A 15010-nucleotide genomic window follows, 5' to 3' on the forward strand; every position below is an offset into this window, starting at 1 on the left:
ATGCAGTCATCTCGGTGGTTGTGTCAACAACGCGACACATTAATTGATCTATCGCCAAGTGTGGGAACTTCTCATGGTCAGCTAACTCCCAATCTTCTAGTTCTAATAGCGGAACCCACCCCAAGCGCAGTCCTTCAAAGACAATCTCGTTCAGAAGTAGAGGTGTGTGCAAGGTGACCTTGCTTTCGTCAATGTGCTTCATCACTTTGGTCTTGCCTTTGCAGGGAGGGATGTATTCAAGCAACTTGGTGATAGGGTCAGAACCCTCGACTTCAACTTCCTCCACTTCCACCCCCAAGTCCTCATCATCCATTGGGATGTCCTCAATTTCTTCCTCCTCTGGCTCCAGGTTAATGATTTTTTCCTTTTCCTGTGCGGTGGTCTTGTCCTTCGGTGGGTTTCTTCTGGGCAATGCACACACCGGTATTGCAGCCTGCTTGCCCTTCTTATCCTTTGCACTTTCCTTGATCAGGGTGGGCTTCAAGCTAGGTGTCTATGGTGATTTGGGGACTTCAGTTAATACCTCTGCAACCTATATAGAAACTCCCTCTGCCTCCCTAACAACTTTCGGCATAGCGCCCTTGACTGTCACTACTTCGGTGCTCATAGCTTCAGATCCTGGGATAAAATTACGGATGAAATTGCAGTTGGATTCTAGAAATCAATCAAAACTGAGTAGTCAAGCAATGCTTTGAATAATGCATGAATCATGCACGTTTGAGAGCTCACTAACTCAATGTTCAAAATACCAAGTGTTTTTCATTGGGCCTCCACGTGTAATTTATAGGCCATTTTGAACTCAAATCTGACCATTCCCCCCACATTCGGCTCATTAATTCTAGGTTGGTGGTAGATTTCCAAGGATCTTACCCATAAATTTTGTCTTAAATGCTAATCGCCCACTCCATTTGGTTGCATTCTTATCGTCAAATCATGAATAGTGACTTTAACGGTCACTTTTCAGCTGGCCTGCGCAATTTTTCCCTAGGTAGCGCAACTTTCATCGCATTGTTGCAAACTCTGTGACATTTCCTCGTTCCACACAATCCTCCAGTCACGTAGTTCCCCAACCTAGGTAGTGTGGTTTATAGTCTCGCACCTCCTTTCATCTGTCTGGAGCGCTAAGACTATGCTACCTTCATATAGTCACCTAGCCAAATCACCGATGTATGGCTTCAATTGGCTGCCATTGACCTTTCCTGGGAAGGGATCTCCATTTAATTCAACCAACTAGACTACTCCGCCATCGGTAATCTCTTTAATGACATAGGGCCCTAGACATTGCCTTTTGAATTTCCCTGGAAATTCATCAAACTTACTATCATATAACAAAACCATATCATTTACCTTAAATGTGTGCAACTTAATGTGTTGATCATGCCATGCTTTTTTGCGCTGCTTTTGGACCTGTTGGTGAAATCCAGCAAGACATATTTCTTCCTTAAGGTCTGCAAGCTGCACGAGCCTCTCTTCCAGGGCTCCACGATCCGTCATACCCATGAGTACCGCTATGCGCAGACTAGGCACAATGTATTCCATGGTCATCACTGCTTCAACACCATAGACAAGCCTAAAGGGTGTCTGTCCAGTCAATTTTTTTCATGTCGTTCAATAGGCCCATAGTATGACGGGTATGCGCAAGTCCCAATCAGTTCATTGAGCATTGCAAACTTTGGTAAGCACATTCTCCAGCACCTTATTGAATGCTTCCACCGTCCCATTAGCCTGTGGGTGATAAAGCATGCTTTTCTGGTGATATACCTAAAATTCGTCCGTCAACCCGCTGATCGTCTCGTTCAAAAAGTGCATACCACAGTCACTCATCAAAATATTTGGACACCCAAATCACATCAGTACATACTCAAAGAGAATAGCAGCGGTCACGTTTGTGTAGTCCTTTATAGGATGTGCCTCCACTCATCGAGTCAAATACCCAGTCGCAGTGATAATGTACCGCACTCCTGTCTTCTTCCCTTGGGGTTGAATGGGTCCCACAAAATCTATTGCCCATTTCTCAAAAGGTTGTAACGTCATCTGCGGGTTCAGAGGAAGATCATCTCTCCGCAATGGCCTACTAGTCCTTTGACACACATCACACACCTTGTAGTAAATTTTTGAATCCGGATTGAGGATTGGCCACCACAACCCTGCACGTAGAATATTTTGTGCAATCACTCTTCTTGCATAATTCCCTCCCGCAATGCCCCCATGAGCGTTCGCAAGGATACTGCTCCTTTCAAACTCTAGTACATATCGTCGTAATACTTCATGAGCCCCATTTTATACAGATGTCTAGTAATGATAGAAACGTTTGTCGTGTGCACCACTAACTCCTTCTTCTGTTGGACGGTGTAGCCTTTTGGGGCGGTTCCTATCGTTAGGAAGTGTATGATGTGTTCAAAGTCACCATCAACGACATGCACTACAAATAGTTGCACGTTAGGCAATCCCTCCTCCAAATTAGTGGGCTCTTCCCCCATTTCGATGTGCGACAGATGGTATGGTCTCGCATTCAATCGTCTAGGCTTCACAATAACTTCAAAATCATATTCTTGGAAAAATAACAACCACCTATAGATTCTCCCCCCCAACACAAGCTTATTGACTAGGTATTTCAACGTAGAATGATCCGTATACATCTTAAAATTTCCACCCAACAAATAGTGTCTGAACTTCTGGAATGCATATAACATGGCTACTCCTTCGCTCTCGGTGGTGGAATAGCTCTTCTCATCCTTGGATAACCTCCTACTTGCGAATGCTATGGGATGGTCCAATTCTCCTCCGCCAACCTGTGTCAGTACTGCTCCTAGGCACGGGGGCTTCACTCAATGAACCTCTGACATATCACGTGCGTTCGTGGCATATTAAACAACACCCTTAATTTGACTACATATTGGAAAATACCTCTAAAAATTACATTATTTAACCCCCTACCAATACAAACCCAATACATCTTCCCAATTTAAAAACCCCTACTTTCACTAGATATTATAGGTATCCATTTTTTCATTAACATTTTTTACACCCCTTTATATTTTTCCATTAACTTTGGGCTCCATTTTTTATACCTACCAATATAAAAACCCTCTACCCCCATATGTCCCCCAATATATTATGTGAGTTTCTCCTCAATAAATATCCCCCAATATGAACCCACGTGGTATGGCATTGCTCCTCAAGTGAAGCCCCTGTGCTCTTAGGGCTATACATGACGCATCTACATGTACATGAAACTCCTTCTTCCAATTTGGGAAGACTAAAATCGGCGCAGTGACCATTTTTCCTTTCAATACATCCAAGCTTTTCTAACAGTCCTCGTTCCAACAGAATGTGACATCCTTTTTCAACAACTTCTCCATAGGCGTGGTGATCTGGGCATAGCCCTTGATAAACTTCCTGTAGTACCTAGTATGTCCCAAGGTTGTGCACAACTGTTTTACACTCCTCGGCGCCTCCAAGTTAAGTATCACTGTGATCTTCGCGGGATCTACCATCAGTCCCTGTCTACAAACCACATGACCCAATAGAGTCCCAAAAGGCACACAAAATAGACATTTCTTCAAATTGAGCGCAATCTGGTACCTTCAACAGGTATCTAGCATTAAGCGCAAACTTGCCACATGGAATTTTACCAACCCAAACATAGTCCAGTCATCAAAGTACACCTCTAGAAACTTATGAATGAATTCTTTGAATGTGGCAATTAATACGCGTGATAAAATCGAAGGCGTATTCTTCAATCCGAAAGGCATTATAGTGTACTGAAAACATCCCCATTCAATCGCGAAGGTCATCTTGCTTCTATCTTCAGGCACGACTTTGATCTGATGGTACCCAAATAACCCATCAGTGAAGGAGTACGCTTCCTGGCCACCTGCATTATCCAATACCTCATCAGTGAACGGAGTCAGGAAAGGATCATGTATGCAAGCGTCATTTAACTTTTTGAGATCTATGCATATCCTTATTTCATCCTTCTACTTCTTTTTCTATACCACCATTGGGCTTACGCAATCAAATTCTTCTACGGGCTCAATGATGCCTATCGCAAGCATCTTGTCTAGCTCTAAGTGGACCTTCTCCTTATACTTCATATTGAGACGGTAAGGTCTTTTCCTAACCAACTTCGTGTTGGGTTTTAACGTGATCTTCATAACGCCCAGGTCTCCTATTATCCCTTTAACTCTGTAAACTTTGTAGGGAATAAATCCTGGTATTCGCAAATCAATTCGGCGACCTTATCTACCATTTCTTCATTCCAATAATCTCTAATCTTCACCAATTTGGGCTCCGCCTTTGTACCAATATTTACCTATTTCATTTTTAGTGGTGTAGTTATATCAAGATTCTCAATCCGTGGTCCCTAAACCTCGTGGTAACCCTCGGTTTCAGGGATATTAATCTTTCGTGGGTCCTCCTCTTCTTCCTCAACAATCATGTTATAGCATTCCAGTGTGTGGTTTAGCTGAGTAGTCCAATCGGGTTGAATCAGATCCAAAGGATCTTGCAGTATCCTAAAGATTGCTGCTTTAACTTCCTATAACGCTTCATCAATATAGTCAAACCCATCTTTGAGGCTAAATGTCATTATGAATCCTTCACGCATAATACCCCATTCACCTGTGCCATGGCGGAGCTCCGTCTCCAAGTACTAGTTCATTGGGATTACATCCAAGTTGTGATAGAATAAGTGCACCCATTCAGGTTGGGGCGTCACTCCCTAGGCCTTAGCCCATTTGGTCAAGTGTGTGTACAGATCATCCTTCCTGTCATATTTGTCTGTCACTCATACCTTCGGCTTCCTAAAGCGTGTTTGCATCATCCTCCTACACTCGTTCCAATCGTCAAAGCTACCCTTGTGCATACCCCACCATCTCACAGGCATAGCGCGTAGTGCTGATTCTAAAGCCTGGAAGCACTGCCTCTCTAGTACTTCTCTCTCAAATGCATCCAAAAACACATCCACATCATTCAAGCCATCGTAAGTGGGCAGATTTCTTACCTCTGATGATACACAGCACAACGACCAAGTCATCATGTTACAACTCAGCGTGGTTACTTCATGTAGCCATTTCTACCAACGCTCTAATTCTTCATATGAGTCTAAGGTGCAGGAACTCTCGTGATCCCATGTAATTCGTCCATTCGCTGTCAGATTCACCCAATCTTGGTCTCACGCTGTCATCTTATATATGCAGTCCAAATCATCATCGCTCTCATAATTGCGGACCGGTTCAATATAGCGAGATCCTTTAACAGGATCTAGGGGTACTATTACATGAAGCGATTTCTTTTCAAATATCATCTTTCGCTTCTTTAGGTTGATTACCCCGTTCATGTCAGTAACCCAATCAGTGCCAAGCAACGTAGGGTGGGGGTTGTTGTCATCCACAATTTCTATCACTTCAAAGTCAGCCAATGCGCTCGCGCCTTCAATGTCTACAGTTAATCCTTGCAACCGTCGAATGGGGATGATGTTCTACTGATTTTCCATCCTTAACTAAATCGGATACCACTACAGCGTGGATCTCCCCATCCGCTCATAAGTTTGCTTTGGTAAAAAATTCGCGTCTGACCCCAGATCTAGAATAACCTAATCCATTTCATATTCTCCTATCTACGCAGTGAGTCTCATTTCATGCCCTGTCCTTGCTTTATGCTTACCAATATTTCATACCACGCATGGTTCACCCAGAGTGTTTCTAGCGCATCTATTTATAAGTTCCTGTAACCCCTTCACAGCCTTGCTATCACGCAGCAACTTCATGCAGGTCTCTAGAAAGGTCGTAAGCATAGAAGGGTCCATTTCCTAATCAGGCTTATCTCGTCTCCTTGAGGTAGAGGCCTCAGCAAAGCTCTTCTTTGCTTCCATGAACGTTTCGCGTGTGCACTCCAAATCAAATTCAGCCTCCTTCACGAGAGCTTTGTGAACCCATGCAATGTCTTTAGGTTGTTTCCTCTTATCATCACCTATTTCAATTCCACTTCAGAGCACTATATTCACATTCGTATCCTCCTCGCGAGGCTCAGACCTCATCATCTGTAGGTTCTGAGTCAGTTGTGGTGGTAGCACCCCTTTATCGCGTGTCCTCGCTATCCACATAGGACAGTCCTCCGTCTCATGATCAAAATGAGTATAATATTTGCATGAAGGATGCATTAGGTTAGTGCATTCACTGGCATAGTGTCCTAGTCCTCCACAATTATAAAAAATCATCTGTCCCTGACCTCTACCAGGTCCTCCTCCACCTCAGCCTCTTCTAGGTCCTCCCCACTCTAGTTAGGGGGGCGTGTTTCTACCTGAACTCTATAGGTGGGTGTTCTTTCCATCATCAATTCATAACTTTGGCAGTTGCACTCATCATGCCCTACCGACCTGCAAAAGTTGCAGAACAGTTGTTGTGGTGTTTGTACAAACTTCTGCATCAAATGACAATTATCAATTGTATGTTTCCATGCTACATGACATATAGTGCACCACAATGCAGGCCCCGTGCTTGGTCCTGCTTGGGATTCTGGCCTCAAAGGCATTGGTCCTCCTCCTGCTATATAGTTCATAAAGACCAAGTAGTGGTCTTTGTCATGCCCCTAACCTTTACATTCCAAGCACCATAACTCTTCGCACGCCTCCGATTGAACTGTTATATCCTGCTTCAAACTTTGCATTTCGAGGAAAAGATTTTGCAACTGCTCATGAATCTGCTGAACCCCCAGATTTGGATCTTGCATCGGTGTTTCAGGGAGTCTTATTGCAATCTCCAAAGCCTCTACCTGACTTGTAATCTTCTATTGTGACATTACAACCCTTAGGTGAGGTAGAAGCAAAGCCATGAACCATTTGTTGTGCTGTCCATCTATTAAGTTCATATTAGCTTCACAGATTTTACACTTCAATCTCTGATCCAATTCCCAAGGTGTTTCACTTGGTTTCATTTTGATTTCCTTGAACCCCACAATTGATTGTGCCTTGGATTTAGGCCTATTGAACTCTTTATTCAGCGCGGTCTGGATCTCTACCAACCCAACGTTTGGGTTATCGTTAGAGTACTTGATGTACCAAGTTAATGTGTAATCCTGCAAAGCACTGACCAATGTGGCCTTCTTCATGTGATCTTCTGTGACAACCTGAGCTTCCCATTCAACTTTTACGATGAACTAGAACTGGTCTGGGTCCTCATTTCCCAAGCCCTTAAACAAAGGCAGCTTCACTGAATTCGCCATGTTGAACTGCGGTGGAGGTGGTGGTGGTGTGGGCAAAGTCGCAGGTGACGGTGGTGAAGTTGGAGGTGGTGTAGGTGGAGGTGGCAGTCGTGGGAATCCCTATTTTATTAACTGAACTGCACTTCACGGAGAAGCCTATGCTACTCCCTCTTCGTCACCCAATGGAGGTGAAATCAGTGGGCTATATTCAAGACCCTTTCTTCCTTCATTCCTATAAGTCTTTCCACTTCGTGTAGCTCCAAAAATCAAGGTAGTTGCATAGCCCGTTTTTTGCACAATAACATCTTAATTCAAGTATTTAAAGACTTCAAGTACTTACCTCGCGAACCTTTGAAAAAGCGTCGCTCCACCTCCCTATAACTAACTAAGGTATCGACCATGAATTCAATCACAAATCCTCCTATGATACGATCGAGCCAATGATCAACATCACTGGCGATCTTATCTTCAGAGGCTTCTAGTCTCTTACTAACTCCAGGGTCCAGATAATAGGACCGCTAAGCCTCCACTTGCCTTGGCTATCTGCTAGCTTCGCAATCCACTCGTATAACTCAACTAGAAAGGAACATAAAAAGATCTCGTGGGTTTCTGTATACAGGTAACTGTCCAGCCACTGTTCCTTTGTCAACCGTGGATTTTTGTTCTCCTGCGCTGCGAATTTGTGGATCTTCTTGTCCAACCAGTCTTCGACCTCTTTCTTAGTTGTATTCCAATGATACAACATCACACATCTCTCATGCAGATTATGGTCCCATCAACAGAACCATTTGTTGGCTTCGTGGGGCCTGACCCAAGTTCAACGTTAGTTAGCCAAACAAATCCCTACACTATTGGCCCTTTCAGCATCAACCCGTGGAGTGCAGATCAAAGTCTCACCCAAAGCAGTATGGGGGGATGCTGGAACCAAGTTTCCGCACCCTGAGATGGTCATGTTGTTAGTTTATACCCTCTGTCCTTACTTTTGTGTAGGTTACTAAGCTTTAGGGCTCTGTAAGTCTACCCTTTATTCCGCCCTTCAGTACCTCCACGAAGGTGTATGATTAACCTTCGTGCAGACCTAACCCATGGTCTAGGTACGTTCGCGCAGCTAGGATAATGTATTATGTAGGTTCCTGAGTTATCTCAAGTGTGTTACTTATCTTACTACTCTATCACAGTTAGCGCCGCATAAACTAAAATCCTTACTTGCGTTCAATTAACCAGCACAATCACATATATTTGCTTATCACATGAACATTATAAATTTAACCCAAAATGCAATATAATCAGTTGAATTAACAAGAAATAAATACACAAAATTTGCAGAATACTTCTCTTTATTGATATCTTCAGTTTAATACATACTCCATCTGCCCTGCACACACAACTGCAGGGGTTCGCTCACTCAGCTGTGGAATTCAACCGTAGGTCTGTCCGCACTTAGCTGCAGAGCCTCTACCTATGCTAAGACCTAAAACACTTAGACTTCTCTACTAAGACTCCAATGCTTCTCTTCACTACTCTCTTCACCACTTAGAGCTTACTTACTTAGCTCCTTTCTATACAATCCCATGGTTCGTGGACCATGGTTAGATATTTACAGCTGACTTGTCACTTTACAAAATAAGGGCGGACAACCCTTTATGAATCTTGACACCTTTTTTCTCCACGACCACAAAATGTGGAGACTTTACAACTTTATTACAAAATTGTCCCAAAATATGGGCTTTTAGCCCCAAAAATGTCCTTGGTGGAACCCATTCCCAATAGAGTCCAATATGAGTTTAAATTGAGTTGGAAATTAGATCACTCAGTTTACTGAGTTAAGTTCAGTTAAATTAGTTCTAAATTGTTTTTGGAACTAATAGAGGACTAAGAGTCAGTTAGTGCACTAATGCATCCACTAGTGCTATTCCATTTAACTAAAGATTCCCTCATGAGAAACTCATGCATGTTAATTCTGAGAAGGACAGAGTTGAGAGTAGAGTGCATGGACAATGTACTATCAGTGGTATTATTTACTAGACTGTAAATATCATGCATGCATGAGAGATTGATCCTATGTTTGGATTGCGTAGTTTTGGAAGCATGAATTCCCTTTAAATTCAGGTTATTCATCCTAGGAATTACACAAACAAGTAGAAGCTTGGAGGCTTGGAAATTTGGCCAAGTATTAGCCAAAGGAAGTCATCAAGAGGAGGTTAGGAAATACTTGTGCAGGTTAAGCTCAAGGTTGAGCAAAGCATATTGTATTCATACAAATTCTTTGACCAAGGGCACAAGGGAGCAGCAAAAGAGGCTAGAGATTGGATTGAGCTTGCTTGTGAGAAGGGAGATTGATCATATTGAGTGTTGTATTGTTCTTGTGAGAACAATCATTGTATTATCATCTTGGATTTCTGATTAATGCAATATAGATAGTAGGGGTTTTGAGTTGTGGATTTCCCAGATAAATATTGTGTTATGTGCCATTGATTTATCTTCCTCTTGTTCATATTGTTTTCATCGATCTATTAGCTTCTACTAGTTTAAAGTAGAAGTATATTCTTGTCTTGTGCTTTAGTAAAATTACATGAGCTTGTGAATCTATAGGAAATTCTACAATAACATCACCATAGTGCCACTTCGGAGTTGCAACCCATCGTAAATTTATTTAAATCAACCATTACAAAATCGTAACATTCTGATGTGTTTAGCCCACCTTTTGTTTAGCCCTCTTCCTCTGTATCCCATAGGACCAAGTGTTGTGACCAGAGGCTTAGTACTGAGGGGATGCTATATCAAAGATTTTCTCCATCCTAACTTCACTTTCAAAAGCCTTTCGAAATTGTAAAGTTTCGATGCCTCGTAGCTCCTTTTGTTTAGCCCCTTTATATTTTTCCTCCATGGGATCAAGGGTGATGATCGGAGGCCTGGTGCTTGGGTGCTAAAGCCTTTGGGCTCCTATCAGGGCTTATATCCCTTTATAGTTCATGCTTTTCCCATGGCCCTTTTAAATGATTGCGACCAAATGTGTGCACATATCGAAGCTCCCTTCACTATGAGAACATTTTCAAATAATAATTTACCAGGAGTTACAATAGTTATCGCTTCCTATGAGACACATAGAACTTAGGTGCTAAATCTTCCTTCAGCTCTAGGTTCTATGGATATCTCATGACTGACCGCCACATACTTTGGAGCTCCTTCCATTGGAGGTTTTTCCCATAAAATTTTCGATGACCTTCCCCTCCGAAATGCTTTATAATGCTTAGGTGTTTAGCCTTGGTCTGACCCTCTAGTCCTATTGGGTCTCTCGTGGCCAAGTGCCATCATACATCGAAGCTCCTCTTCATCATAAGATTTTCGAAAAGGTATTTTAAAAGTCTCTCATGTCATCATTCTCTGAGATCTCATCTTACTGTATAGGCGCTCTGGCCAACCTTGCACCCTTGGTCCCTTTGGATACTCATGACCAAGTGTTGGTAGATTTTGAAGCCCCTTCCATTGAAAGTTTCCAAGTTTGAAATTACTTTGGAGTTATGATGACTCCCATGTTCGATGGGCTCAAAAATCTTAATACTCGACCCCCATCCAATCACCCTTGGTCCCTTGAAGACTCTGCAACCAATTGCTACCAGATTTTAGATATCCCTCCATCAGAAGATTTTCAAAGAGGAAATAAAACAAAGTTATGATGGCCAATATCCTCTAAAATTTAGACCTCCAAAGTGACCTCATGGTGATGTCATCACCTCCACGTGGTTCTTCTTGAGTGGTGACACGTGTCACCCTGATTCATCCCCTTAGGCCACTCAAAATGCCAAACTTACCTGCCACGTGTCCTTGTCCTGCCACATCATGTTCATGTAATCTACCCTGTCAGTTCATTGAGATCAACTAATTGTTTCCAACTGTCTTCTGTGGATGAGAGAGAAAGGTCCATGGGGTCTTTGGATTTTCGAAGGTTTCCTTTGCATTTCTCTTTCCTTCGAGATTTCAACGCTTTCAACATAGCCATTTGTTTAGGAGTTACGAAACTCTGACGTTCCGATGACATCTGTTCTGAGGTCCCGTCTTATTCTGCGTGCTTAGTACTTTGAAACACTAGTGACCAAGTGTCAACCCAACTCAGAATCCCCCTCACATAATAAATTTTCATGGAAGTTACGATATTCTCTGCCTCCGATGAGCTCCTAGCTCTCGGGTGTTAAATCTTCCCTTGGCTCAAAGTCCTGTGGATCTCTCATGACCAAGTGTTGACCTATATCGGAAGCCCTCTTTTCATCGGAACAATTTTTTTAAATGGAAATTAAAAGGGAGTTACAATAACCTACGCCTCCGATGGGCTCTAAGCTCCCCATGCTCGACCCCTAGCCCTGTGCGCTTGGTCTTTTGAAGTCCTTCTGACCAAGTGCCACCTAATTTTCAGAGCTCCTCTTCATCATAACTTTTGGAAAAAGAACCGAAGTTACGAGGCTTTCAATCCTCCAAAGAAATTCCCTCTGATATGCCTTCCTTCTCTGATGTGTTTCTCTTTAGATCTAGGATTTTCCTCTAGGATTTGAAACTTAAGTGTTGGTTTTGGCATCCTCCTCAAATTTTTGGCCTTTGATATCTGCTCTCCTTTTGACCCTTTTGCTATCATTTGGCACAATTCGAACAATAATGCAGCAAGTGACAATAGTCACGACCATGGATCTTCATGCATCAAACAATTAGTTGATTTTAATACACCATCCTCCATTCTTTCTTAGTCATCAACTCATTGTCCTTCTGAGGATTTTGGCTCAATTAAAAAAAATTATACAACTTGGCTCATTGAAGGGTTGCTGACATGATATTTGAAAGGAGTACTTGGTATTTTTGTATTTACATGTGAAGCCATTTCTTATTGGTTTTGAAGAGTGGATTAAGTTTGTTATTTGGATAGTTAGTCGTGTGCAATGGTATTTTTCTGAAATGGTGAATCATCTAACAAATTCGAAGAATATGGAAGTTGGATCATTGTTAGACAGGTTTCTGGATTTCATGGAAGTGTTACGGGTCACCAAGAAACAACATGATGACATGGATGAATGATAAAGGGATTCTTCCTTCCTTCTGTGGAAGCTAAACTTCTTCATCTTCTCAAAAATATGGAGCTTTAGTTGTCTGGTTTGTGTGAGGGAATTCTCTCTCTCAACACTCGGATTGTAGCCTTGGAGCATCTCATAACCAACGATCCTCAGCTTATAATGTAAGAGAACATTTCTAGTGTCACCTTTGGAAATAAAAGACAATGTCATTCTAGGAGGACTGATCCCCGAGGCTACGGAAGTTGTTGATGGTTGGTCTGGTTTTAGACATTTGGGCTTTAGTCTTGGTTACCACCTTTGAAGTTTAATTATACAATGTAAATATCTCTTCTTAGGTCATTTTGTTGATTTCTAGGAAGAAATGTTTTTAGTATAAGAAAAATATGCAACTTAAAAGCGGACCCCAATTTTGTATGGACTATTAAAACTTGTCTCTGTCAGATGATAGAAATATTATGTAAGGGTTTTGGCCCATAAACCAGTATTTATTAATACAGACCATTACTCGTTCCTTTAAAAATAATAATACTAATTAAAAAAACTACAATTTAATTAGGTTTTATGATTCTTGAAATTTTAGCAGCTTGAAAAATATCATAAAGTAAGTGTTTTGATGCTTATTATAGATTGATTCTTATAGACATTTACCATTCATTTAGTTTATATGGATGCACTTATATGGATATATGGGACTACTTTATGCATTCATAATGTTATTATGAAGTGAGTTCGCTTCAAAATTATGTGATTTTATAAACTATGATGGCTAGGAATTTGGGATGTGTGAGAGGCTTAGAGGTAGATATATGCCAATTTTTCATTGTGGATTCGTAGTCTCATCTCATGGGTTTCCTTATTATAAAAAGAGTACAAGTAGAAAGGAACCTATGCTTGGGTAGAAGGCCTTTTGCCTATAAACACTTTGTGTTTATTTCCATAAAGATAAATGTTAATGTTGATTTATCATTATGTTAATTTAATGCTTAAAAAGTATGAATTGTATAATGTACTATTTTACATGCATAAGCCTATATTTACACCGAAGGTGTCCCTTTTTTAAATTGGTCACTAGGCATTGTCTACCTTTTTCATCTACATTTAAAATTTGTCTGTGTGTTGTTTTGACATGGGTCAATTTTAACTTGAAAAAAAAAATTAATTACACATCTTATTGTAAAATGGATCATTTTGCTAAATAAAATTTGCTTATATATAAATGAATGTTATAAATAATAATGAGGAACTTATCATGGAGGAACTTATTAGAATTGGAATAATCTCCAATCCCTAGGAAATTCGTGGATGGGGAGGGTAATGGACCATTTTGGTAAATAAAGTTTTATTATATATAAATGAATGTTATAAATAATAATGAAGAACTTATCATGGACTAACTTATTAGAATTGGAATAATCTCAAATCCCTAGGAAATCCGTGGGTGGAGAGCCAGGTGCACGAATCTATTTTTTTAATTTATTAATGATAAACATTAAGGCTAAGCATATTCTCAACATATTCCCTTGAGAATCAATCTAGGCCCTCAATTAAAAAATAAATAAAATAAAAAGTCAACAGATCCTCATCCACCTTGAGTTGAAATTAAAAGCCTTTGGCAATTAAATTAAATTAATTTTTTCTAAAAAATAGACATTTTATTACATGATGAGAAATTTAACAAAATTTTCATTAATTTTAAAAATTAAAAATTTAATTATTTAGATAAACGTGTATATTTTAGAACGCTTTTTAGAATTTTGATTTAATTTAGCTAAATAAAATTTTCATATATATAAGAAAATGTTATAAATAATAATGAGTAAGTTATTATGGAGGAACTTATTAGAATTGGAATAATCTCAAGTCCCTAGAAAATTGACACGAATATAATTTTTGAAATTTATTAATGATAAGCATGAAGAATAAGCATATGTTGAGCATATTCCCTTGAGTTGACATAAAAAGCCTTTGGCAATTAAATTAATTAATATATTTTTTAAAAACAAACATTTTATTAGATGATGAGAACTTTAACAATTTTTTCAATAATTTTAAAAATTAAAAATTTAATTATTTAGATAACACTGTATATTTTGGAATGGTTTTCGAAATTTTAAATTAATTATTAATAATTATTATCTGGATGGTAAAGATTTAACCTCCATGAAATATTCTAAACTTTTCACAGTAGTATACACAAATCAATGGTTGAGACTTATCTTCAAAGTAGTTGTGTTTTTTTTATCCTTTTAATTGAATTAACTAACTAAAATAAATGTTATACGAACAAGTGTTATATGAAATGAGTTATGGTTTTTTGAACATGTAGTAGTAATGGCCCATGATATTATAACAAAGCCAATTTACTAATTAAGAATCTCCATGATAAAGTAAAGATAAATATATTTAATTAATTTTTAATATTTAAATTAAGAAGTTTGTTATATATTTATTTTTAATGTTTTTGAAAAAAAGTTAATAATCCTGATAATTTAATTTTAAGATTATTGCTAAATTAGATTTTAAAATGATATATGAGATTTTTTTATGTAAATTTATAAACGTGTATATATATATATATATATATATATATATATATATATATATATATATATATATATATATATATATATATCCTCTTTGAATTTAAACCTATAACATTTTACCTAAAAAACACATATTCTCTAATAGTTATTTTATATGTATGTATATTAAATTTCTCTCTTTTATGTTTACAAGGAAAGCGTTCTTTT

This window comes from Pinus tabuliformis, chromosome 5_1 (genome assembly GCF_031772625.1).
Source record: "Pinus tabuliformis cultivar Carrire ecotype Pingquan chromosome 5_1, CPIR1, whole genome shotgun sequence".
Lineage (NCBI taxonomy): Eukaryota > Viridiplantae > Streptophyta > Pinopsida > Pinales > Pinaceae > Pinus > Pinus tabuliformis.